The sequence below is a fragment of the Schistocerca serialis genome, chromosome 2 (assembly GCF_023864345.2).
Source record: "Schistocerca serialis cubense isolate TAMUIC-IGC-003099 chromosome 2, iqSchSeri2.2, whole genome shotgun sequence".
Classification (NCBI taxonomy): domain Eukaryota; kingdom Metazoa; phylum Arthropoda; class Insecta; order Orthoptera; family Acrididae; genus Schistocerca; species Schistocerca serialis.
Genome location: NC_064639.1, coordinates 482,444,005 through 482,468,805, shown reverse-complemented (window position 1 = coordinate 482,468,805; position 24,801 = coordinate 482,444,005). Strand labels below are relative to the sequence as shown.

At 40.5% G+C, this 24,801-nt stretch overlaps 1 protein-coding gene across 2 annotated transcripts in view; it reads right to left on the bottom strand.

Moving 5' to 3' along the window:
* LOC126455609 (uncharacterized) overlaps positions 1–24,801 on the bottom strand; it is a 758,971-nt gene that overhangs the window by 430,714 nt on the left and 303,456 nt on the right. For both annotated transcript variants that reach the window (XM_050091370.1, XM_050091369.1), the window contains exon 2: positions 11,522–11,625. The gene's annotated coding sequence lies outside the window, so the exon portion shown is untranslated. The remainder of the gene's footprint in view (positions 1–11,521; positions 11,626–24,801) is intronic.

The window sequence follows — 24,801 nt, the reverse complement described above, 5'->3', positions numbered from 1 at the left end:
AGATTGCAGACCTTAGACATATGACACTAAGGTATTCACGCTATGAGAGACAGCACCCCAAGTTTCTTAAGGCCTTAATCTGAACAGGAATTCACCAACCTACGTCTATGACGGCCTGTGTCAGTATTGCCCGGTTTCTGCAGGAAGCGGATATCCAGTTACTAGTCAGACACGAAGGTTACAGCGTAAGAAGTTGTGATGTATGGCCTGTATTGAGTATGTGAATGTACAAAGTGTATCATGAAGTTTACCTGTAATTGATGTAATATCTAATACTTAAGCTGTGTGTGTCATATTGTATGCCAGATCTGTAGTTACTCACTTCCCTTGCTAAATGGTTAATGCCAAAGGCCGATAAATTAATAAAACAACATTTTACCGCGCTTATTCAACACAAACGACTGGTACATATGCACCACTCCACTGCCACGACTTATATCGATATTTGAGGACCACACGACCAACAGGTACAAGTTAAGCAACATTTATAGCAGCTCCAAGAGAGCAGTGTACTCTTCGAACGGAGTCACAAATATTTTCTCCGGCGAACTAATTTTATACCACATGTTTGTCAAGCCCGTAATTCCAGGTGCTGTACGACAGTTGCTTCTCATTGCAGGCAATAAAACAAGGGAAAAAAAGAATTTAAGTTTATTTAGAGTCTTTTTGTTCTGCGGGAACTTAGTTAAGGCTCCTCGCAGGAGGTAACGGACTCGTAATTCATTTAGCGCACGCGCCCGGCACTTTGCGGTAGGAGCACTAGAGGCGAGAACAATGGACGCAGGTTCGTTTGTGTTTACTAATTATGTGCTGTGCATCTCCTGCGGTATTATCCAAACCGAACACGCAGCAGGCAATTAGCCACGAGTTACTGCGAATATAGAGGAGCGAGATAAGGTCCTGCCCCTGGAACGGAGCAGGGCACACGGTGACCCTTCATTGCTGATTCATGTCTGGCCGCGAGCAGCATCTGAAATTGTGATCGAGAACTGCGGATTCGCAGTCCTGTTTTCGATTCTGCATTGCATAAGCGTAATTCTCTTCTTCTGCAGCTATCACCGTAATTAACATCATGTGCTAATTCTTTCGTAGTATCTACCGAACCCAAACCCAGGCAAATGATACGTCAGTTGAAGGTATTTTTATTTAGAAGTTATCGTAGTTCTTATCCATTCGTTCTTGATATTTGTATTTCGTGCGTCCATATGTTACAGTAAACAGAACTGAGCAAAACTAAATCTATCTTATTAAAAACTGAAATACAGAGTATTAATGTTCCGCAATAATACTTGTTTTGTAGTTTACTGTGAACCGACTTTCGGCTTTCTAGGACACCCTAACACAACATAATACTAAACAGTCCACACATCGTCAGTGATATTCTATGTTTGTGTACAAAAAACACAAGCATAAAGGAGATATAATCTAATTAATAAACCTTCCACTAGATTATGCTCAAAGAATCAAATTATACGAATGTACAGCACTACACGAGTGAGTACTGACACAGGTGGGAGAGGAGAGGAAAAGAGTGTGTAATTTGGCTGGGGAACATCTATAAACTTTCCATTAATGTGATTCACCTGAGTTTGTTTTTATTTATTGGAAGAAAAAAAAATATTCAAATGTGTGTGAAATCTTATGGGACTTAACTGCTAAGGTCATCAGTCCCTAAGCTTACACACTACTTAACCTAAATTATCCTAAGGACAAACACACACACACACACACACACACACACACACACACACACACAAACACACACACACACCCATGCCCGAGGGAGGCCTCGAACCTCCGCCGGAACCAGCCGCACAGTATATCACTGCAGCGTCTAGGACCGCTCGGCTAATCCCGCGCGGCTTCATTGGAAGATAAACGACTATTGATTACTAAGAAATTTTAATTCTTCTTTACATGTTTATAGTTTTCTTTTATAATGTTGGGAGGCCAACCGCGCGCACATCTGCATTTTTAATAAGTGGAACCTTGCAAACTAAATTTCAGATTACAGTCTTTATTTGTGTAACCCACATTATTCTGTTGTGTGATGCATAATATTGTCAACGCTCGCCATCTATAACTGCTACCCAGTAACAACTCTGTACCTAACTACAAAGGAAAAAATAACAGCAGCATATAATAGCCGTTTTTTACAAGTAGGAAGTTCACATTCATTGTAAATTGAAACTGCCGTTTTATATTTGAGATGCTGAGAACCACAAGGACCTAAAGCTCACCGTAATTGGTTGTAAGATTGTAGCGCCATTGCATGCTCCTGACACCTGGATCTCTATCTTTGGTCCTTCATTGTACATGCATGTACGTTAACTGTACATTCACGACAAGGCGTCTTACCGATTTCTCAGATATTCGATTCTGTAAGGGTCTGAAGCACGAAGCATGATTTTGTTGCTATGCAATGCTCAATTGAGAATATAATTTAGTGTCTGCATCATGCACTAGTAGCGATAGTTCAGTTTTATGTGAACCTCAAATCACGTAACGTTCTGAATGAAAATAACGATAGCAAGGACAAGGAAGTGTTAGAACAGGTATTAATTGTGTGTGTGGTGCATTTATTATGTGTTCTTTGTGTTCTAATTCCAGTTTCACGTTAATTACAAACTTAACAACTGGCAAAAGACACTATAGTCAGTAATCTACATATGGAAATTTTGTGACTTATCATAAACAATAAATGTAATTTCAAATGTTAATTAATATTTCAAAACATAAAGTAAGTACACTATTTTTTCTAGGAGATACAGAATGTTGAGACTTCTTTAAAAAACAATTTGGACCTATGAGATTGCTTGTTTGTCTATGAATTTAGTTTTCAGAAGGATCAATTTTTCTCAAAAGTGTTTCTGTGCTTTAGGCCCTTATAATTATCAGTGTCACATTACCTTACTAAACTCCTGCTTTGATCACTGTGATGTATCCTCCTTTCGAATAATCAACTTTCGGAAGAAGTAAGTACAAACATATCATTCCATACCAGCTTTTTTGAATGGTATACATGACGCCATGTACCTCTTTCCACATGAAAGAAAACTTCGTGCCCACAGCAACGGGATGATACTTATGCTGATAAAATAGCATCTCTGATATCACTAAATTTATTCGTCATGATAATTTATCGATACTTCAGTAATGCTAAGTCATGCAACCTTACTATTTAGGCATTTCGGTTTAAAATCAAAATAATGTCTGTATCAGGGGTTGAAACAATCTGTGATGTAGAGTCACACCTTTTTATTAAATCAGCAAGTACGAAAGCTTTTCAGCCATGACTGGTGCATATGACAAATCGATGTATTTGCCAAAAATGCAACTGAGATAGGTGAACAACTAACGCCGTTGCTGAATCAAGGATAGATTACCTAAAGTAGCAGAAAATTGTGATAATATACAGCGTTCAAGATGATTTCTGATGATACGAGAAACTGAAACGGATCCTACAGTGATTTTTTTTCAAAATAAGTGCTGCATCAGAAGTATCAAACGCAGGTGAGCTTTATTTAGTAATGTAGCATATGCCGCTGTATCAGAACGCCTAAAAGTAGGCAGACCACAAGGCGCCAGTGTCCTCTGCAACTGTTCTTATATTACTCTAGCCCGATAACATTTCAGCTGCAGTCTCCATCTAAGCCATCTATCATAAACGAAAGCTCTCAACACTTTAAATAGCTATACATTTACAAAAATTAATGATGTGCTTGAAAAATTGAGAAACTCCTCCATACTGGAAGTCGATTAAAAATATAAAAAAAGCTGTAGCGCAGTGGTCTCGAAATTGCGGCCGCGCGCCGCATGTGGCCCCAATCTAGTATTCGTGCGGCCCGCAGCACTCAGCAATATTTTACAATAACATGCATCTACCAACTAACAGCCCAATCCGAAAACATCAACATCGTTATGAGTCATCTGTCTTGAATCTTCTTAAAATGTAGTGTTATACCAAAAAAACTTATATAGTATAATATTTTAAAGCGTGCTTAATTTTATTTGACATTGGTGAACTCGGCCGTGAGGTAAGTAAAGTTCGCCGTTTACCTCAAGGGCAAATGGGTAATTAACGCGGCCATTGCGGGGAAGTTAAGGTGTGTGAGAGGGCGAATATTTTGTTGTTTGTCTTCCAGTACTGACAACTCACAGCTGGTACGGCATACATTTTGACACATACGTAATATGGAAATATAAAAGTCGTCAAATTTATGCTAACTGAAAATTATTTAATTGTCATTTTTTGAGAAGTTCATGTCTTCTTATTTCCAATTACATGTTGCAGAAAAAAATCCAGTCTTGATTGCAAATATAAATTCTTGACTACCAATCTTTTTAAACGGTTGTTAACCATGATAGTTTAATTTGAAAAAAGTATTACAAGCTATTTTTTTCTTCTTTATGTATTTTGCGCTTAACGGAAATGCTCGCGAACCACGCACTTTGTTTCAAAAATTCACCACAACCAAGAATGATTGCATTGCTTATTAATGAGAAAATCATGTCTACGTTGGTAAACGACCTCGGCATAAAGCAAACAAGTCTGCTTCAGACCATATTTCGCAAAGAAACTTTCCTTCGGCGTTTCATTGAGACATTCCTGTTTCAACCACTTTCGGTCATTTCGCATCCTATGTAGACTCTGTATCTAAAGTAAGTCTTTCAAAATGTTGACCCGACTCCACAGGAGCTGTTCCTCTTTGTTTTTAGACTTACACCTACGTGACATTGGCAGGTTTTAGTGGATAAGCTTGTGTCTCGAAGCTTCATAGCCATTCACTTGCCTGTCAAGGACAAACCTTGATACAGATCGTCAAATTCCGTGAGTGTAGGCTGAGAGCTGTTCTTATGGTGCCTCTCGACATCTACGGCGGTCAGCGTGAACTGCGTGTTTCATGGAGCCGTGTTGTCAGTTACAAGTTCTGTGGGACGAGCAGCAGATCGTCTGAAGACAGCCTTGATTCTGTTACAGTTTTCGGCTAAGTTTTTCTGTATGCGGCAAAGGAATTATCGTTATAAGGTAAGTAGGAACATATCGTTTTATTTACGTATGAATGTACATGAAATAACCTTACATTTCAGGTGGTCGCCTATCTGAATTTATTTGTGGGAAACTGAGACCGAAAAAATGACGACGTTGCCAGTAATGTCCGCTGTAAGTTCGCAATATTGTACGAGTGCGATTTAAGAAACTTGCTGCTATAGTGAGCTTCAAAATATACACTCCTGGAAATTGAAATAAGAACACCGTGAATTCATTGTCCCAGGAAGGGGAAACTTTATTGACACATTCCTGGGGTCAGATACATCACATGATCACACTGACAGAACCACAGGCACATAGACACAGGCAACAGAGCATGCACAATGTCGGCACTAGTACAGTGTATATCCACCTTTCGCAGCAATGCAGGCTGCTATTCTCCCATGGAGACGATCGTAGAGATGCTGGATGTAGTCCTGTGGAACGGCTTGCCATGCCATTTCCACCTGGCGCCTCAGTTGGACCAGCGTTCGTGCTGGACGTGCAGACCGCGTGAGACGACGCTTCATCCAGTCCCAAACATGCTCAATGGGGGACAGATCCGGAGATCTTGCTGGCCAGGGTAGTTGACTTACACCTTCTATAGCACGTTGGGTGGCACGGGATACATGCGGACGTGCATTGTCCTGTTGGAACAGCAAGTTCCCTTGCCGGTCTAGGAATGGTAGAACGATGGGTTCGATGACGGTTTGGATGTACCGTGCACTATTCAGTGTCCCCTCGACGATCACCAGTGGTGTACGGCCAGTGTAGGAGATCGCTCCCCACACCATGATGCCGGGTGTTGGCCCTGTGTGCCTCGGTCGTATGCAGTCCTGATTGTGGCGCTCACCTGCACGGCGCCAAACACGCATACGACCATCATTGGCACCAAGGCAGAAGCGACTCTCATCGCTGAAGACGACACGTCTCCATTCGTCCCTCCATTCACGCCTGTCGCGACACCACTGGAGGCGGGCTGCACGATGTTGAGGCGTGAGCGGAAGACGGCCTAACGGTGTGCGGGATCGTAGCCCAGCTTCATGGAGACGGTTGCGAATGGTCCTCGCCGATACCCCAGGAGCAACAGTGTCCCTAATTTGCTGGGAAGTGGCGGTGCGGTCCCCTACGGCACTGCGTAGGATCCTACGGTCTTGGCGAGCATCCGTGCGTCGCTGCGGTCCGGTCCCAGGTCGACGGGCACGTGCACCTTCCGCCCACCACTGTCGACAACATCGATGTACTGTGGAGACCTCACGCCCCACATGTTGAGCAATTCGGCGGTACGTCCACCCGGCCTCCCGCATGCCCACTATACGCCCTCGCTCAAAGTCCGTGAACTGCACATACGGTTCATGTCCACGCTGTCGCGGCATGCTACCAGTGTTAAAGACTGCGATGGAGCTCCGTATGCCACGGCAAACTGGCTGACACTGACGGCGGCGGTGCACAAATGCTGCGCAGCTAGCGCCATTCGACGGCCAACACCGCGGTTCCTGGTGTATCCGCTGTGCCGTGCGTGTGATCATTGCTTGTACAGCCCTCTCGCAGTGTCCGGAGCAAGTATGGTGGGTCTGACACACCGGTGTCAATGTGTTCTTTTTTCCATTTCCAGGAGTGTATTTAGCATTATTAGTGAACATAATGTTTAGAAAGGATGGGATGAATTTTCTAATGTGATCGTTATACTCATTTATTAATCAAATAATAATTTTTTACTGCAGTGTGGCAACAGGAAGACGTTATGGAAAGTGGAGCACAGGTGAATAGCCTTTTGCTGTAACAGTGTGTCTAAATGGGGCTCATGCAATAAACGATTGTGCACGCACATAAAACGTTCCTAAGCCAAAAATTAAGAGGCATGCTGGAAACAAAAATAAAAATGCAAACGAAGTACAAACATTTTTTGCACCAGAGAATCTATTTCCCAGTAAAGGTGAATATTAATTGCGAAAGCATATTGTAACGCATGGAGAGATTCTGCGTGCTGGAAGAATTAAAACTTGCTTTTGGCACAGCAGAAACAAACGGAGTTATAGCTTCACCTGTGAAAAGGAAGGGTTTTGTAGACTCTGCGCGGAAACCACACAGAAATACGTTGGTAAAAAAGAGGAATGGTACTGCGGGTTGTACGGGTAAAGTTGAATGGAAAAACATCATCAGATGTATGAAATGAAAAATGTGGATAAATGAGAAGTGTGCAGGAGTGAGAAAAGGAGTGAAAAAATTGTACTGTAATGTCTGAAAATAGGAATAAGAACTAATATGTGGAACATCTCCGTAAACTTAGAGTAGCACATATCTTCAAGCTCAGGGAAATGGTTTACAAGGGCGGTACAATTTATGGACCAACTGGTACAAGCTAGGAAACCTGATTCTTAAATTGTACCGCTTGCAGAGGTTTAGAAAATTAAGTGTAGTGTATCTCTTTCTCCCAGAAGATCCATTCTTTAATTCAGATACCACGAACATTCTACAGTTTAGAGTGGCACTGTTTCAATAGTTTTATAACTTACTGTTTAAGCTATAATAAACACAACCTCAAAAGTACAATTCAGGCATCTCTCCCCTATATGGGTATGTTTTGCTCCTTCCTCTCGTTACGAAGAACAACTTCGGCATTTCTATAAACTTTCTCTTAAGGCGGTCTCGATCATCCGTCGTTACCTCTTACAGTCGCTCAGCTGTTATTCCAAAGCATTTTTATTTTAAAAGTGGAGAACTGAAGAAACCTTAACCATCAATAAGACTGAGTAAATGGAATTAGCTGAGTATGTACAACGAAGTTTCACTGCACACTTATAAGCATGTAGCTCGACTTAATTAATAAGGATGGTTGATGCAATGCGATTCTGAGTCGTCCTGTGACTTACATTAATACCTATACCTTCAAATGTAACGAAATTTTGGGTCTCCCTACCGTTGCCAGTACAAAAATTACAAGCTAACTAAAACGGGCTTGCAGTAGGACGTCTAAAGGAGAACAGTAGCACGCGGGATTTCTGAAATTACAGTATTATTATGGTCACTACTGGCGACGAGACTGAGGTAACGCACTATGAATCAGAGGCTTTCACCGGAGTGAAACAGAATTTTGATGGCATGCGTAATGACTGACCCAGCACGATAGCCAACGCAGTACAACCAGCACGTGTTTGACCCGGTTAAGACCACAGTTCCCCAGTTTCGGGCAGGAGCGATTCTCGCCACATATGACGGGTTGTCTGTGTACTGAGGCAGCTACAACAGTATGAATAACAAATTAATAATTTTCAGTATACATACAGAATTCTATCATCCATTCAAATGTTCTTATTTGGGTGGCATGCATATTTACAGACTAAAAGGACTTTTATTTATATTTGAAATTTACAATTTCATGCGGACTTTAAAGGTTTTATTGCTGACTTTTTACTATCAGCTTCTCACGAAATTTTCAGCACTCAATTTAAAGTATATTAATTTATTTATGTGATATCTCTAACTGACAAACCACTGTTTATTCATGTAATTTCTGTTGCCACAGTCGAGACAGCAGTAAATCTATACAGACTCTGGAACCGTTCTAAACATTATGCTCACATGATGATACAATAACTTTGAAATTCACTTATGCTCGCATTTCTCACTAGAAAGAACAAATTCCCAACAGATTTCTATTTTACTCCAGATTGGTTAACAATGAATTGAATTCATCAGCTAATGACAAACTAAGCACATTACACAGTTTGAGACACACGAGCTGTGGTCCCTGCAGAGCAGTCTGCAGAGACACTATGTGTGATAGAGCGTTTTTACCACCTCATCATTCGTAGGGACATTGTGTACAACGACCTTGATGGTCGTCACATCGAACGTTACTTGTAGCAGATCAGAGTAATACGGGTCCTTTGTGAAGGACTAAAACGGTTCATCTGTAAACAACAATGTTCGTGAGAACTGATTAAGTCTCTTTTTTTCCGTTGATTATTAATGAGTGGAGCTGTAAAACACATGATGTACTGGGTCACGCCTAATAAATTACACGTAAAAGTGGTCGTATTACCAACATGTTTCTAAAACTGGGCATGGGTACACGTAATATGTAAGTGCTATAAACGACGTTTCTAAATTTGGAAAGCCAAGCTTAGCATATGTCTTTTTTTTTTTGAGAAGTTCATGTCTTCTTTTTTTTAATTACATATTGCACAGAAAATGTGCGTTGGAAGTGGAAAAAGTGACACTGAATGTATCAGAAGCCAGACAAATATTTTATTTTGCTTTTATCTGTTAGTACGAAGCATTGTTATCGTTAAATGGTCGACTACAAACGCTGTATTTACTAACAGACACTCACTCACTCCCTCACTCCATTGGTCTCTCTTGAAAAGTGACGAACCTCCACCGTGTTTACTATTTTCGGCTTCTTCAAACCTCCAGTTCTTACGTCTCGTGCCGCTTCCTTACATTCACTTTGTGATATCCGTAATTCACTGATAGCATAATTATTAGAGTCAAAATAAATCACTGTTACGTTTTCATTCACTCTGTATACACGTGACACCAAACTTAAGTGAAAAGTTTGAGAAGTACTAAATTTAATCAAATTTTGAAACCTGAAGTATAAAACGAAACTGTTATCTACCTCAATGCGAAATCTTATGATTACAATGTTAACAAGTTGGACACAACCTGTCTATTCATACAAATGTACTGTTGGAAACCCAACTAAAGTCAACTGAGTACAGTGGCTTAGGGTTACTAACGTAGGACTGCTACTCTTACTAAAAAGTACTGTTGGAAATATATGATCTATCTCTTATGAGATGGAATGGAAATACCTGAACAGTGCAGCCAGAAGTAAAAGGTTCGTTAACAATTATGTACTGATAGGTAGCTGATGGATACTGACACATTACAGGTTGCATTAGGAGCACTGAAAATTGAATTAGTGGGATGACGTATTGGTTAATGCTTGTAATTTATACTTAGCAAACATGGGATTAAAAAACAATTGAGATTTAACTTACTGGCAGGTTTCCTAAATGACTTCGAGAGAATCCTGTCACCCATTCTGTTAGGTCTACGACTTTCCTTCCGCTGTTTTGCAATAAATATCCGTAGGCGGAAGTGGTCGTATAGGTGGTAGGTCGTAAGTGTCATACAGTAAGCTTAGACAATTGTAAAACAAGGTCATCAAAATAATATTGGATTTGTAATTTCATCATAAATTTATTCTCGATTGAATACGTCAACTTACGAGCTCAGTTCTTGTCATTTGCCGTAAATTATTGTTTTCGGCTTTAAAGTGAAAAAATCAACGTCTGAGGCTCATAAAACGCTCGGTAAGACCGATGGCGAGGCACGTTTTAGTGAAAGAATGCGCACAGAATGGTTTTAACGCTTCAAGAACGGTGATTTTGACCTCCAAGACCGGAATGGTGGTGGAAGACGAAGGTTTTCGAGGCTGCTGAAACCGACGGAAACAATACAGAATGCTGTTATCAAAAGCAGTTGATGCGATTGAGTGGAGCACTAAAAGACAAAAGGCCACAGCACAGCGATAGACATGAAAACGTTAATTTCCAGCATGCTAATGCTTCACCCCATGTTGCAAAACCCAGCAAAACCTACTTGGGGGCATTGAAATGGGGACTCCTAACCAACCTGCAGTATTCTCCAGACGTTTCTCGCTCTGACCACCATCTTTTTTTGACCAAAAGCACACGGCCTGGCTGAATTACACTTCCACTCATACCAACAAGTGAAAATTGGATCAGTTCATGGATCTCCTCAAAAGACGCACAGTTATTCCGTTGTGGGATTCGTATGCTGCCCGAAAGTTGAGAGAAAGTAACGGCCAGCGATGGCCAATACTTTGAGTCACAAATGTTTTTTTTTAAGTTTTTCACAATTAAGCCTTGAACTTCGACAAAAAACGGCGGAAGCAATGTCTTAGTAGGTTCTGTAAAACTCTTTCGAGAAAAACAGTTCATAAACTGAAGTAACATGTCCAACGTAAGTGTAGCCGTGAGCAAATGAATGCCGACAGGCACTTCCAGAATAACGAAGCCGTCAAAAATAATTACGAAGCATTTACATTTTTATTTCTATAGTCGCTCTTGGCTTCCTTTTCATGGCAGAAGCTTAATGGTCAAGGACAAGACTATATATTTAGTGGCATTAACAGGAGGTTTTTATACAAGCCAATATAATATTCACCACAGTCTCGTTTTTTATTTTATCATGTAGATACACAAAGAATCACGATAAACAGCGAATGACTCTCATAATTGAAACGAATGATATGCAGTGTAGTCAATAATCTCACTGACGCTGACATGTTCACATGTGGATCGCAACCGTTTCCCTCCGAGCTGTGATATATACGAACTGTTATTGGCACGAGCTTGTCAGCTTGTTATGTGAATGTCAATCAGTGTGTCGGACCGACAGTCTCTCTAGTATATCTACGATTGACTGCCATTGTGCAGCTACAGAACAACCTACCTGATTCCTTCAGCGCACGGTGTACAGCTTCACGGATCAACAATGCTCCTGCGCTGCTTTGACTCGACGCAGCTGATCTCTAATATTCTCTCCTTGGAGAACACCTGAAAAAGAGAACAGTAATTCTGAAAAATTAATGCCTTTGTGCTCAACAACGAAATAGAGCTACTGCGCTAGCTTCTTAGTACCCAATAGCAGTTGTATTTGGACACAATTGGGATGAGGACTTCCGCCTTATGCAAGACACCTTTTGTTTCACCCATACATCTTTCAGCACTTTTGTGCTGCCATCAGTGGGTTCCATTTTTATTTTTTACTGTAAATTTGTTGTTAACATATTAACATTTTCGTCGTTTACAACATTATGTAAAAGTTCCATTTATAACTTAATTGGCGAAAAGTAACATACCTTACATTATATTATTGTCCTCTTGTTTTGGTAGCTCTTATGCTACACAATATACAACATGTCTTCTGCAAACAGCAAAACGTAATTTATTTTCTATTTGTTATGTATTTACGAACAGAAATAAGACTGTATCACGTTTTCTTTCTGTAACTTGCAGTTTTGAAGCTGTGGTACGTTTTCCTGTTATGTTGGCGAAGTAAATGGGCTTACTTGTTTGCCTGTGTTCGTGTGGTAATGCAGTTTTTCGATTACTCAAAACGTAGGCGGAGTTTTCGCTGCCATTACGTGTTGATGTGGCTGTGTGGCGTTCATTTGTTTCGTAGCGTGTTCTGCTGGCTGAGGCGCGCGAGTTTGAATTGTATTTGGTGTTAGTTGTGTGCGGTTTATGTGGGTTTGCCTGTGTGTGATGAGTACTGGGGCAGAGAGAGAGTGTATGTGTGTGTGTGTGTGTGTGTGTGTGTGTGAGAGAGAGAGAGAGAGAGAGAGAGAGAGAGACTGAAAGAAAAAATAAAGAAAGAAGAAAAGGGAGAGGATTTGTGTGTGTGTGTGTGTGTGTGTTTTACTTGTATAGTTCTTTTATTGTTGCACAGTAATGTGTATTCATTGAATACTTTCTTTCCTTCGGCTATTGATTTTTGGATATGGTAGTTTTCTTCTATAGTTAATTTTTGGTATAGGTTGCTGCTAGTTTTTAGGATGTGAAGGTCAGTTTCAATGTTTGTTGGGTGGTGGTTGTGTGCTACCAGGTGGTCTGCAAATGTTGAGTGTGTGCTATTGCTTTTCAGTGCTCCAAGGTGTTCATTATATCTGGTTCTGAAGGTCCTGCATGTTTGGCCCACATGTACAGATTGACAGCAGTTGCAAGTAAGTTGGTAGATGCCAGACTGGCTGTATTTGTCAGTGTTGGTGGTAATTCTTCCAAATCTACTCTGTATTGTGTTGTTGGTTCTGTATGCTATGTTGAGTCCTTGTTTCTTTAGTATATTACCCACCCTGTGTGTGACTTTGTTGTTGTAAGCCATTATGTGCCATTTGTTGCTTACAGTCTGCCGATTTGTTGTGTGATGAGTTGTGTTTGTATGAGTGTGTGTTTCATGGTCATGTGCTGTTTGTTTTTGTATTTTGTGGTTTATTTTGTCTACTCTCTTTGCATCATATCCATTCTCCTGTGCAATTTGTTTTATTGTGTTCAGTTCTTGTGTGTAGTCATGCTTATTCATGGGTATTTTGTTCAGCCTGTGAAGTAAATATCTGAAGCTGGCTTCTTTGTGGGTTATGGGGTGATTGGATTGGTTATGAATAATGGTGCTGGTGAGTGTGGGTTTTCTGTAGATTGTGAATTCATGTTTGTTGTTTCTCTTGTGTATAGTGAGATCTAAGAAATTAAGTTTTTCATCTGTTTGTGTTTCTATGGTGAATTGTATTTGTGGGTGGATGGAGTTTATGTTATCATGAAGTTCTTTTATGCGGGAAGTGGTTCATGTCACCTACGTATCTGTACCAATATATTATTTTGTACTGTTTTGGTATTACTATTTTGTCAAATATTTGTTTTTCTATCTGGTTGAGGAAAATGTCAGCTAGGAGGCCACTGATTGGGGATCTCATGGGTAGTCCATCTTGTTGAGAGTAAAATCTGTTGTTGAATGTGAAGTAGTTCTGTTCTGTGATGAGCCTGAGTATGGCTAATATTTCTTGTATGTTTGTTGTGGGTATGTTTCCTTGCAGTTGGAGGTTTCTTTCTATTATGTTGATTGTTTCTTCTGTTGGGATGTGTGTGTACATTTAAATTATATCAAAGGAAACCAATGTTGCTGTGTTTGGTATGTTTTCATTTTTTATTTTATCTATTAAGTCACTTGAGTTCTTTAGACATCTGTTGTCAGTGTATTTGTGTATTGTCTGCAGCAGAGTGTGTGTGTGTTTCGTTAAGTGGTATGTTGGTGCTTTGGTGAAGTTAATTAATGGACATATGGGTATTACGGGTTTGTGAACTTTAGGCAATGATTTTAGGATGGGGGCCTTGGGATTTTTCTGTATCATTTTTTTAATCTGTGTTTCTGTGAAAATTGTATCTATGTTTCTCAGGGTTTTCTGTAACTTACTTTGGTATCGGTTTGTTGGGTCACTTGTTAATTCTGTGATGTTGTTGCTTTGGATGAATTCTAATGTTTTGTGAATGTATTCCTGTTTCTTTATGACTACTATTGAATTACCTTTGTCAGATTTTGTGATGATGGCATTTTCTTGTGTTAATTTATTTTGTAGTTTTATGTAGGTTTTTTCTTCAGGAGTCCTAGTGTTTTCTTTTATGCTGGTTTTGTTCTCTTTGATTATATTTCTTATTTCCTCAGCAACTAGTTCTCTTGTTAGGTTTGCATTAAATTCAGGTGTGTTTAGTGTTACTTGTTGCTTTATGCTGTTTTCAGTTTCTGTTATGATATTTTCTACTGTCCTATGTGACACCATTGTGTTAATGTTATGTTTGGGACCCTTTTCAAGTAGGCTGCTTTCTTGTTCAGATAAATTCATGTCTGTTAGATTAATCACTCTTTTGTGAAAGGTGTGTTGGTTGTATTGGTGGTGGGATTGGTAGGTGTTTGTGTGATTTAACATTTTTGTGAGTTTCTTTTGTTGGATTGTCTGTTTTCTGCCTATTATGGTCTCAGTGTATGTTCTAACCCTGTGTATTAATTCGTCAAAAAATAGTGGGTATGTTATGTGATTAGCTAATTCTAAATGCAATCTGTATAATTCAATATTCAGAGTCTGTTTTTTGGAATACAAAGACCGGATTTCTTGCTTTATCCACATGATTTCTGCCTTACGTTTTGTCTGCTGTGCTGCTGGTGACATGTTGTTTAAAGTTATTGTTGCATAGTTAGGTACAATTTTATATGCCAAACATAGTTTATTGAACTTAATGTTGAGTATGGTTTTATGAAGTCTGATGGTTGTGTTCTGATATTTGTTGAAGAGCTGCGATGGGAATACCTGGCTTGGTGTAGAAATAATCATATTGTGGTGCAGTTCTTCTTGTTGTCTCCGTGCTTGCTAAGAAAATGGGATGAGGAGTTCCGCCTTATGCAAGACACCTTCTTCCTTTTGTTTCACCCATACATGTTTCAGCACTTTTGTGCTATCATCAGTGGGCTCTATTTTTATTTTTGACTGTAAATTTGTTGTTAACATATTAACATTTTCGTCGTTTACAATATTATGTAAAAGTTGCATTTATAACTTAATTGGAGAAAAGTAACATACCTTACATTATATTATTGTCCTCTTGTTTTGGTAGCTGTTATGCTACACAATATACAACACGTCATCTGCAAACAGTAAAACGTAATTTATTTCCTATTTGTTATGTATTTACGAACGGAAATAAGACTGTATCACGTTTTCTTTCTGTAACTTACAGTTTTGAAGTTGTGGTACGTTTTCCTGTTATGTTGGCGAAGTAAATGGGCTTACTTCTTTGCCTGTGTTCATGTGGTAATGCAGTTTTTCGATTACTCAAAACGTAGGCGGAGTTTTCGCTGCCATTACGTGTTGTTGTGGCTGTGTGGCGTTCATTTGTTTCGTAGCGTGTTCTGCTGGCTGAGGCGCGCGAGTTTGAATCGTATTTGGTGTTAGTTGTGTGCGGTTTATGTGGGTTTGCCTGTGTGTGATTAGTACTGGGGCAAATACAATTCAAACTCGCGCGCCTCAGCCAGCAGAACACGCTACGAAACAAATGAACGCCACACAGCCACAACAACACGTAATGGCAGCGAAAACTCCGCCTACGTTTTGAGTAATCGAAAAACTGCGTTACCACACGAACACAGGCAAAGAAGTAAGCCCATTTACTTCGCCAACATAACAGGAAAACGTACCACAACTTCAAAACTGTAAGTTACAGAAAGAAAACGTGATACAGTCTTATTTCCGTTCGTAAATACATAACAAATAGAAAATAAATTACGTTTTGCTGTTTGCAGATGACATGTTGTATATTGTGTAGCATAACAGCTACCAAAACAAGAGGACGATAATATAATGTAAGGTATGTTACTTTTCGCCAATTAAGTTATAAATGCAACTTTTACATAATATTGTAAACGACGAAAATGTTAATATGTTAACAACAAATTTACAGTCAAAAATAAAAATAGAGCCCACTGATGATAGCACAAAATTGCTGAAACATGTATGGGTGAAACAAAAGGAAGAAGGTGTCTTGCATAAGGCGGAACTCCTCATCCCATTTTCTTAGCAAGCACGGGGACAAGAAGAACCGCACCACAAGATGATTATTGGACACAATTCCTTTTAGGAAAAACATACTACGAGCAAATTTTTTCTGCAAATAAATTCCTAATTGGATGGCATCGCTATGAAGTTTGCTTGATACCAGTGTACTTTTTCATATTCCCTTCATTTGTATGAAAACGTTGTTCAGTCCTTAAGAGATGGAACATTTGGAAGTTTCTGGTAAGGTCTTATGGGACCAATCTGTCGCCGGTCACTAGGTCTACACACTAGTTAATCTAACTTAAACTAACTTAAGCTATGGACTACACACACCCAGGCCCGAAGGAGGACTCGAACCTCCGACGGGGATAGCCGCACCGACCGTGACCAGGCGCCTAAGACCGCGCTGCTACCCCGCGCAGCAAGATAAGAAATAAGTCTCGAGAACACTAAATCTTTTTACATTTGGGGATGATCCTTCAATATGTTTCAGAGCCGAAGCACGGTTGTGCTCTAGTACTTGCCCTCATTGAAGTGATGTTTTTTTTCTTTTTAAAATACAAACTTCTTAAACTACAATTGTTTAGGTCGGTCCAGAAATTTTGCGACGTATTCGCTGTTATTACTTTAACCATTGCAATGCAATTAATTACAGAGCCATCATCTTGGACACAGGATTTTGACTTACTTCGTTTCCAAAGATACAAACACATGTCTCATTCTTACAAAAGCAAAAAATTTGTTGAACTATGTTTGAAACAATCCAAAATTTGCAGTGAAAAGCGTTCTTGATCATTCATTTTGACAACAAGTGTAACACTAATTTTGTATCAAAGCTTTATCGTCATTAATCTTCATGCAAAATATACTGACACTTTTTCATGTAGTACAGTTTGGGCCTCTTCTGTTTTATGAAAAATTGCATCAGGTATTACCCACAACAAGACTGAACAAATACTGAATAATCTCATCTGTGGTTTCTATTTTTTCGGATAACTGTCAGTAGTACTGCCACTGGAGAAACAGAAGGAAAAGAATCTTTGCAAATCGCACTAAAAAGCTGGAAGAATTTCCGTTGGCGATATTTCGAAAAAAAAAAGAAAGCACATGTGGGCCTGTTTTCCTGTTAATGTATTCCAACGAAATAAACTAATTTAAAAATGAGGACTTACATTTTCCGCGGATCAAGTTGGGATTTATCTTTGGTTATCGCGTGACATGTTCTAATACTATAGAAGCCACATTCCATTGGATCAACGCCAAGTTTGTATAGTGCCGAGTAATTCTTTTCTTCAATAGAAACAACATTTCATTGGATCAACAATGGCAAGTAATTCTCTTCTTGCTCTCATATGCTGCTGTCTCTTTTCAGCACGCAGAGACCCCAGTTAATAAAGATGGAAATAGCATTTGTTTCATAGGTGATGATTTATAGTGGTCACATGAATGAAGCACGCTTTCATTATCCACCAAAGAAAATGAGGAGAGCCACAACGGTACAGTTTATGATCAACAATTTGTGCAAAATTTCTCAATTAAATTTATTTGCCCATTGTGTGCTGCTGTAGAACAGTGACCGTTACCAATCGTAGGCTAGTCGTTCAGCAATCATGTGACAGGATGTCATCAATTTAGATGTAAAATGTTTTTGCATAAACAGTGCCAGTTTTCTAGTTGCTCCTGTTGAGGTGACATGGTCAGGGTTTCTCGAAACGAAAGCTTTAAGTTGTTTCGGCTTTAAAACAGAAACCGTCTGGGTAAATTGAACATGTATGTACTCCACGCAATAGCATCGCACACAAGTGAACGACATTCCGTTGGTTGTGCATATCAGATGAGATCCATTTTCCTTTAGCTATTACTTGATCAAACACAACTAAAGTTTCCGTGCAGATGTAACAAAATTCAAGAATTTATTTTGGGGTATCATGAACAGTTTTATAAAAACTTTTATTTTTGGCGCCATTCGCAAACCTTTACCCGGCGGGTAGACGTGCGAGTAAAAGGGCTGCTTTCAGGACGTGGAGGTGGCCGACTCCATACCGAATACCGAATCAGCCCGGTGCGTTAACAACGGGAGTCTGTGTGCCTGCCAGCCTGGATGTAGTTTACAGGCAGTTGCACACGTCCCACTCGTTGAATATCGGGCTGGTACCCAAGGCTCCCCTCAGTTACAACATTTCGCAAACACACAAAACTTTCGCATACTTTCAGATAGTTATAGCTACACAAAGGTAGTTAGGGCACAGGTATTCTGTCCCGATGCGTGATAGGGAGGAGAAAAACTAACTGCTTAAAACCGATACCGGCAGTTTAGTTCTAAAGAAGCGGTATTTTTCGGTATTTGTTTGGTCTCGGTTATAAGAGGTGTTTTTTTTTTATTTTTCCTAATAAAAGGGGAGAAAATCAAAATATCAATTGGCCAAAAGGGCAGTACTAGATGTTTATTTTTTTAAATAAAACTTTTACAAAGAAGGAGTACTTTTTATTCGTAAAATTTTGTTTTTCCTTCAAATATTGAGTTTTTATAGAAAACGGGAAAAGCGATCAGTGTTCTATTGATATACGAGCCGACAGAAAAGAGCAACGAACACATGGCTTAAGAATTGGTACAGCTTTACTATGGACATAATGTACATATTACGATGTGGCTTGGTCTACAGGATGGCGCATGAGTACATGGAGTGAGCGAGACTTGGACCATGTGGTCTCTACGGTGGTTGTTGTTGTCAGACATTATTTGTATTCCAGAATGGCACTATCACCAGTTTGAAAGTACAACATACTTGCGGCATTACCTAAGGACAAAACATAACAATTCATTCATAGTTTATCTGACTATAGCCTCAGGTTTCACCCTTTAGCACAAGCCACTCATAACACCGAAATAATGGTATGATTCGCGATTACAACATTATCACGATTTTTGAGCAGAGTTTCAAAAAATTAGAATCAGTAGGCGAATACTGGTTGTTTTTTTTTTGTAGTATTCGAACACTTTCCACTTCTCGACAAAAGCAGCGATCGGTGGACGGACTAAGTTTTCTTTTATTTATCTATTTAATTTAATATTTCAATTCTGTATATCTTGAAACAGAGGGAGCCGAAATATTTCAGTCTTTGTTGGATTTCAACGTTTATCACAGGAAAGAATAGGAATAAAGAACCGGAAATTAGTTATTCCGGGAACGGGTTATTTTGGGCGTTTTAACACTCAGGTTAAACCGATGTAAAAATAAAATGATGTAACCGAAAACCGGTTGTTTCAACGATAACCGCCATCCCTCAGGCGCAATGGAGTAGAAACAGGACGGGCATACGGCCACCCCTTAAACTAAACGTGCCACATATTTTAATAACTATGTCGACCCACTACCTATGTGCGACGAAGCCACAAGAGAAAGAAGGAAAAAAACATGACCAGACGCAAACTTTTATATTTACAATTAGCTTCGATGTTTAAGACATCATCAAAGAGCTATTATTAAGCATAGACCGTTACTAGTCATCTGGTACGTGAGAAGGCGTTGATGACGCAGCAGTTTAGTGTCCTAAAACTATAATAACCGTATACTACTTTGTGATAAAAGATTAAACCTAAAACCTAAAGGATATTATCAATGAAATTGGTACCTATCGTTAACGAAGACATACAGGGTGATTCAAAAAGCATACCACAACTTTAAAAATGTGTATTTAATGAAAGAAACATAATATAACCTTCTGTTATACATCATTACAAAGAGTATTTAAAAAGGTTTTTTTTCACTCAAAAACAACTTCAGAGATGTTCAATATGGCCCCCTCCAGACACTCGAGCAATATCAACCCGATACTCCAACTCGTTCCACACTCTCTGTAGCATATCAGGCGTAACAGCTTGGATAGCTGCTGTTATTTCTCGTTTCAAATCATCAATGGTGGCTGGGAGAGGTGGCCGAAACACCATATCCTTAACATACCCCCATAAGAAAAAATCGCAGGGGGTAAGATCAGGGCTTCTTGGAGGCCAGTGATGAAGTGCTCTGTCACGGGCTGCCTGGCGGCCGATCCATCGCCTCGGGTAGTTGACTAACCTTTTTCGTAGGACTCTCCATACAGTTGATTGTGGAATTTGCAGCTCTCTGCTAGCTCTGCGAGTCGATTTTCCTGGGCTGCGAACAAATGCTTGCTGGATGCGTGCTACATTTTCATCACTCGTTCTCGGCCGTCCAGAACTTTTCCCTTTGCACAAACACCCATCCTCTGTAAACTGTTTGTACCAACGTTTAATACACCACCTATCAGGAGGCTTAACACCATACTTCGTTCGAAATGCACGCTGAACAACTGCCGTCGATTCACTTCTGCCGTACTCAATAACACAAAAAGCTTTCTGTTGAGCGGTCGCCATCTTAGCATCAACTGACGCTGACGCCTAGTCAACAGCGCCTCAAGCGAACAAATGTACAACTAAATGAAACTTTATAGCTCCCTTAATTCGCCGACAGATAGTGCTTAGCTCTGCCTTTTGTCCTTGCAGAGTTTTAAATTCCTAAAGTTGTATTCTTTTTAATCACCCTGTATATCAATATTCGAACGTTGTGGCCAGTGACCCACCTACGGACGACGTCTTCACAGCTGAATGGGCAACAGCTGTTTATCATCTGGTTAGGTGTAGTCTGGTACGCTGTCAAATAGCGCTCTCAGGTCTCCCCACTACCGATATGATCCTATTTTGTCATGGTGGTCTGTTAGGCGTTTTTTAAAAATCTTTCAGCATCTAGTGATGACGTTATTCTTTCTGTAGAAATGGCTATCTGGTGATGGCAACTTTCAAATAGCTTAGAGCTGTGTAAGTTTGTGATTTGGATTGAAAGTAAAAATGTTTTATAATGACTGGCAAAGTGCTCCGTCGCAATACAGCTCGTTTAAATATTGTGCAGATTTCAGACGAGGTTAGCTGACCGGGTGTTTTCGAAAACGAAAAGGGGACCACGAGACCTTTCAATTTATATCGTTATCTTGCAACTATAATCTTTTATTTCGTTTGCATTGCACAGTTTTCCACATATTCAGAATTCCTGCAAAAAATGTTGCAGTATCACGTAATGCTCTGGTATCTATGTGTGAAATTGTACTGTATTCGTGGCCCTTTCGGATTCAGTCCGAAATGCAGGGGAGGAAGTTCGCAGTATTTGTCTTATTTTTTATGTGATATCATCTTTAGAATCTTGTCTGCACTAGTTGGTAAAGGACAATCCGAAAGATTTAAATAACGAATTCGTAATGAAATTACTCTTATCCCACTGTTGGTACGAAAAGTTAAAACTTCGGTAGCGGTTGGTTGGTTGGTTTTTTGGGGGAAGAGACCAAACAGCGAGGTCATCGGTCTCATCGGATTAGGGAAGGACAGGGAAGGAAGTCGGCCGTGCCCTTTCAGAGGAACCATCCCAGCATTTGCCTGGAGCGATTTAGGGAAATCGCGGAAAACCTAAATCAGGATGGCCGGACGCGGGATTGAACCGTCGTCCTCCCGAATGCGAGTCCAGTGTGCTAACCACTGCGCCACCTGGCTCGGTCGGCAGCGGAAGAACTAAGAAACTGTGGTAGCAATTTTCCCAACTTCGGGGAAGAACTTGTATATAAATATCCTCTTCATTACCCTTAAGTCACAGGTATGGAAGTTACTGACATCCAGAGAGCTATAACCTAAGCTTGCACCTAGAAAATTTCTACCACCTCAGTTTTATGCCATCTGCAGTAAACGGATATAGCGAAGAGAACATCAGCCATAAACCGGCGTGATTCCTCTATTTTCAGAACTGTTAAAGTTCGACTTGCACTCAATAACTTTATTATTATCGGAAAAGTACAAGGTTTACAAACACTTATAAGTGTTTGTGCGCAGTTGGTTATACGACTTTTATGTATCAAATTACTACAGAAATATGTACAATGTTGTATGAAATTAATAACAAGTTGTGAACTGAAACCTACTGGCAGATTAAAACTGTGTGTCGGACCGAGAATCAAACTCGGGACCTTTGCCTTTCGCGGAAAAAGTGCTCTACCACCTCAGCACGATTCACGCCCAGTCCTCACAGCTTTACTTCTGCCAGTACCTCGTCTCCTACCTTCCAGACTTTATAGAATCTCTCCTGCGAACCCTGCAGAACTGCTGAAAGCGAACACTCCACTGCGAGAGTGCTAAATCTCATTCTGGAAACATCCCCTAGGCTGTGGCTAAGCCATGTCTCCGCAATATCCTTTCTTACAGGAGTGCTAGTTCTGCAGGGTTCGCAGGAGAGCTTCTGTAAAGTTTGGAAGGTAGGAGATGAGGTACTGGCAGAAGTGAAGCTGTGAGGACGCTGTGTGAGTGGTGCTTGAATACCTCAGATGGTAGAGCACTTGCCCGCGAAAAGCAAAGGTCCCGAGTTCGAGTCTCGGTCGGGCACACAGTTTTAATCTGCCAGGAAGTTTCATATCAGTACAAACTCCGCTGCAGAGTGAAAAATCTCATTCTGGAAGTTGTAATGCAGTTTGTTGTAGCGAGTGTAACAGATTTGTTTGTGAAATATCTTCTCGGATACTGACAGATATCAACATCAAACTGATGCGGCGAGCCAAAGCTACAGTGAATAAGTAAATACGTAGTTGTGGGCCCCGTGTACAAGAGATATTTTTAAAACGATCATTTTTCAAAGGTTCAAATTCTGTTAACAAAATGTATTGCTCCTTTCTTCTGTTTTTGAGCTAATCCATCTTTGTTTTGTGTACTTAGTACACTTCTCCGCAATAACAAAAGCGACTATCACCTTCCCTAAATTTCGCCCGAACTGTAATGGGCAGGATCACTAGATTTAGCTAGTACACGGATTTCGTACAGGCTGTTCCTACAAAACATCAGCTGCAAGAGAGCGACTGATGGAAAGGTGGAAGCAAAGGTGGTTTGTGTTAGGAGGCACTCTGCCAGTTCGCCCCTTGTCTGATTTCCTCGGAAAGTATCTGGTGTGGCCTGTTGCAGCCGGTGGGCTTAGTGGAAGGAGATTCAGAATTAGTTATTTATTTCCATAAGTTGCACACAGTGTGTTGATTCTCAGTTGACATCGACTGTCGATGACCGTCGAGGATTCGCGTCGTAAGCGGCCTTGGGCCGGCTCAAGGTAGCTGACGCTGTTCTCTCCGTTCCTGACCGGTCACTGCTTGGCATTCTGCCGCCCGCGGTGTCTCCTGCGCTGTCCGTTCCGCAGTGCCGCGGCAGTGAGTGAAGGCGGCGCGTGTGTTGGACTTACACACACTGATTCTGGAGGTGCTCTGTCCCCTCCCACTCACCGCCGTTGTTCTTCATCTGTCGAGCCCCGATAACGATTACCATGTAGTCTGCCTTTCAGAAACGCAAGCGTTCTGACCCGGGACTGTAGGGAAGACTCCAGGGTCCACCATCTGCAACAGGGGCATGCTGTGATGTTGAACTCTGTGACTCGTGATTGTGACGCTGTAGCCATCTCTCCCAGCAGCAGCTGTCGTTCCTCAGTAGCGTGCAGGAAATCTACAGCAGTCTTGGGCCAGACGTCACTTTAGTGCAGTCAGCGAATCGAGCGGGAGCGTTGTGTACGAGGGTTGTCCAGAAAGTAAAGTACTGTAAATTTTTTCTCAGCCGAAAACAATAGTCCAGTGAAACTGTCAGAAAAAAAGCCTGTACCTTGCATATTGTTGGAAAGGTTAGAAAACCAAGTTTTGCCAACAAAATCTCTCTTGGGAAAACTTTCTCCAGTCAAAAAACTTCGAAAATTTCGGACTTTTTTCAGTTTTTTCAAAATATCTCAGTTTCATTTGCTCCTATCGCTTTGACGTCTATTTTCTTATTTAAAGAGCACAAAATTCTCTACAAATTTTTTACCATTTTCCTCTACTCCCAATATCTAAGGCGCTACAGCGCGTCAAAAAATACCAATTTTTCAAATTTCGAGCAAAGTGGCAAATTACCTAATTTTTGAACACTGTTATTTCAGTTTCTATTTGTGTGGTATAAACATATTACTCATCATGTTATTCATTGGAATCTACCATCTCACTCTGCTGCAGGGCCAGGACAAACAGCATCATATTCAGTAACTACGAACACATTCACGTCGGACTGCGTGAAGTTTATTTGTGTTACAATATGTAATACGACTGCATGCAGGTGCCGTACATTTTCTACAGTTCATTGACGTTAATGATCAGTTACAAGAAAAAGTATGTAGGAATTTTTCTTTAGCGGACGAAAGCGTATTTATTCTTTGGCGGGCGGAAGGCGTTTATGTCTGGTGATTGTTCACAGCGCGCTGATAGCTATTAGCACACAACAATAAGGGTCCTACAGTTTGGAGTCGCTTTCATTCAGTATATGTGTGGTGCTGAAAATGAGTATGTCTGACACGAATTTGTGTTTCATTTGCGAAAAAACTGTGGTGAGTGGTGGATGCAATGTGAAAAAGAAAGGGCTGAGCGCACTTATCGATTGTAGTGCTAAATGCAGGGAGTCTGCTCACGCCCGTTTTTTGAAAACGCTCAGTGAAGTGATGGTGCATGAAGCATGCTACAAGAAGTACATTAGTGAGAGAATGATAGCTGCTAGCCTTCGACATCCTCAGGAACCAACAGGCGTGCT